Raw genomic sequence first — 3,548 nt, forward strand, 5'->3', positions numbered from 1 at the left:
AGGTGGGTGATTCCAGTGAGTTGGAGATCCCTCTGGTGGCTTGCTGAGTCCTGTCTATGGGATTTTCGTGAGAACTTGGTGTATTCTGTCTGGTTCACAGCACAGGATTGATGGAGACTTCCCTGTCTGGTGGAGCTGGGTTGGCTGCAGAGGGAGCTGTGACCACAGAGAAGAGCTACAGGTGTCACATTCCCAGTTTCTAGACTGAGTTTCTCTTACTATAGCTAGAAAAGAGAAGAAAAGGAAGAAGTTTACCTTTGTTTTTAAAAATGTATGCACCTCTGCCTATGGATTTCAGCTTATAATTGCCTCTTTCAGAAGAACAAACCCATCAAGGACCTCAGAGATCATCTAAACTCAGCACCTGATAAGAGACTTGTGTAATTCCTTCCCACACCCTGTTGGGTAACCTCCCTCTGGGGCAGGCTGTGGACAGAACACAGTTGGGTGAAGCTGGATTCTCCCAGAAGGGATGTGTGGTGTTTCTGGATACCTCCTCTGTAGCAATAATACCTTTGAGAAATAAACTTCCAAATCTGTTAGGCAGAGCTTCAAGAGACAGGGAAGTGCAGAACCTGATGAAATGCTTGGGTTGCTGTGTATTTTAGCAGGACTTACCCTATTAGAAAAGTTGCTTGAATTTAATCAAATGAAAAGCAAAATATTTATTTTGGTAATAGTGTGGTTTAATTTAGCCCTGGCTTGGGGAGATGTTTTTTATAATTGGTTTGCTGTAGGTGTTCAGGTTCACATGTTGGAGGTACTAAATTAATGTGACAGCATGTTACATCTAAAACTTTCTTTCCAACTTATCTTTATGTTCCTGCAGGTTAGCTTAACCATGTTAGTACTTCTTGGACAATTTTTTTTAGTAGCAGCATCCCAGTTTCAAAAAAGACCATGTAAAAATTAGACATCTGGCTGCTTATTTGGCCATCTGCAGTTGCATGAAGCCCCAGTGTTTCAGACACTTTTTTTTCTGCCTTGACATTTCACATGTGTTGAAAACAAAGGCTTCCTGGAGCTGGGTAAAAGACAATAAACACAGAGAAGATCTTTTGCTCAGAATTTATGTGCTATTTTCCAGACTAACAGTTCAGAAATGTCAGATTTAGTCTGACTCCTGACCTTGCTGACAGCGGTTGCACGCTCAGTGCTTTGATGTGAAGGCACTGGGTAGGTGCCAAAGGAAGGATTTTGAATCCCAGCTTTGGCTTCTAGTGCTGTAGATCAAAGTCTTACTTCATGCAAGAGAAATGGGGAGGAAAAGCAAGTTTAATTAACTACATTATAGTTTTTTCAAAGTAGAGTTGACACTATAAGCCAATCTGGGATGTGGGAGATCTTTTCCAGCAGTTATTTATAATCAAAGTGGCAGTGAGTGATGCCCAGTGTCCTCACACAGCTGTCACTTCACCAGCTTAGAGTGCTACTACAGGGATGTTAAGAACATGATCCAAGAGCAGCTGGAGAAAGAAGTAATTGAATTTGGACATGCAAAATATAAAACAGTTTCTGCTCCACACCTTGTGCTAATCTTAAATCACTACCTTATCTTGTAACTCACAAGTAATTTTGGCCTTTCTGCTGATAAGGCTTCTTGCTGCCTGCCTGTGCTGGAGAAGTACCCTTGCTCCACAGACAGCCCCTTCACATCCCTGGAAATCAGCCCAGGAGCTCTGCAAATCCAGCTCTACTCATCACTATTCTCACCTCTGGGCTGCCAGATTGGATTTCATCCATGTTCTTTGCTATCTTTTCAGTGGAAATCAACCCAGGTAGGACAAGCTTGTGCCAGCAGGTGTTTATATAGGAGAGGCTGTTATTCAGTCCCTCTAACTGGATTTGCAAGAAGAGGACATAGTTTATAAAACACCCATCTGAGCACACCTTCTCTGCTCACCACATCCAGTGAGCATTTTGGCTTACACCAAGCAGGGTTTTGTGCCTTGGAGCTTGTAGCTTTTAATTTTGTGTTGTCTGTCCATTTCTGTTTGAGACCTTGAAGAGACAGTGAATAAGGTAATGGGTGTTTTTATGGCCAAACAGATCTGCTCACACCAGGAAGAAGCAGGAAACACAGCATTCAAAGGTGCTGTTCTCTAGGTTTGCTGTTGTTTTGTGGGTTTTTAAATGCAGGTAGCTAGGAAGAAATGAGCAAAGGTAGTGTAAGGCAAAAGAATCAATCTTTTAAGTGACCTCTAAAGACCAGGATGGGAAACCTGTGCCTGAGCATCAGCTTGAGGAGCCAGATTCATGTGCTTTTTGCCCTGTGTGTAAGGAACTTCCCCAAATGCTGCATTACAGAAGTATTTCATGCTAATACCAAATAGGTGCAGCAAGGCTGAACACCTGATGGACTTCAAAGAAAACCTGACCTACAAAATCAGATTGCTGCAGCTAGTTTAGGTAATCAAATGGTTACCTAATAATAATATGGTGAGTTGTGCATTACTTATTTTTTCTAGTCATTCTCTTGATATACTTTTGGGCTGATACTCTGTTAATGTAAGGTTACTAATAATATAGTTGGTAAAATCATACTAATATAAAATTCCATGTGTAATTATATGTTTAAGGTTTTTAATATCCTTCTGCACAAAATCAACCAGTGAATCAGTTTCAGTACGAGCTTACATGGGAAGTGATTGGTAAAGCTGATGGAGAACATGGATTTTATTTCGTTTTTGAAATAAAGATTAAATTGTAGCAAAACCAGCTTTGATGGCTGCACTGGACTATTTCTGTGGCTCAGATATTGTTATGGTTTGTACGGCTGAATAACCAAAGTGAAGCCTGGAAAGGCAGGTGCTGGGTCTGAGGCAAACATCAGGGTGCTGCAGCTGAGAGTCACCCAAAAATCCAGCAACTGCTGGTCCTGCAGGATGTCTGAGCCAAGCCCATTTTGGAGACAGCTTTGGGCAAAGCACCTGCCAGTATCTCATCGCCTTGCTGTGACCAGCCTGAGTGATCCCAGCTTCCCTGGTGGTAGAGCTGATTATTCAGGAAGTGGGGGAGTAGTGCAACCTCTGGCACAAGAAAAGCATCTCAGAACAGTGAGGGACACAAATTCCAATACATCCATCTCCCCCACTCCTTGTTTACTGCTAGAGCTTTAGCAGAGGAACTAGTTTGCTTTCGTCACCCTATTTTTGCATACAAGCATTGCTTTCACTCCCATGGAGATACATGTCCTACATATCCCAGTCCTGGGGTCATTTAAGAAAACAAAACATTAACCTTCCTTTGGCATTTCAATTTCTGCAGGATCTCCTTTCCTTGGGCACAAGATACAGGAACTGGAAAAAGTGTGAAGCTTTCAACATGCTGGCTGAAGGCTGATACCAACGTGGAGTTCCATGGTGGTTTTGTGGACTCCAGGTGAGAAACTCCTGTCAAGTCTGAATGAGCAAATTCTGTGAAAGCTGAAGTTACAGACCACAAGCCAGTTCCTTTTGGTGATTCAGCACTGAGCTTGTGAGAAGACAAAGATGTTGAGGAAGCAACTCATCCTCTTCCTCAGAGAAATACCATGCAGACCTAGGGAG

This window comes from Haemorhous mexicanus, chromosome 5 (assembly GCF_027477595.1).
Source record: "Haemorhous mexicanus isolate bHaeMex1 chromosome 5, bHaeMex1.pri, whole genome shotgun sequence".
Classification (NCBI taxonomy): domain Eukaryota; kingdom Metazoa; phylum Chordata; class Aves; order Passeriformes; family Fringillidae; genus Haemorhous; species Haemorhous mexicanus.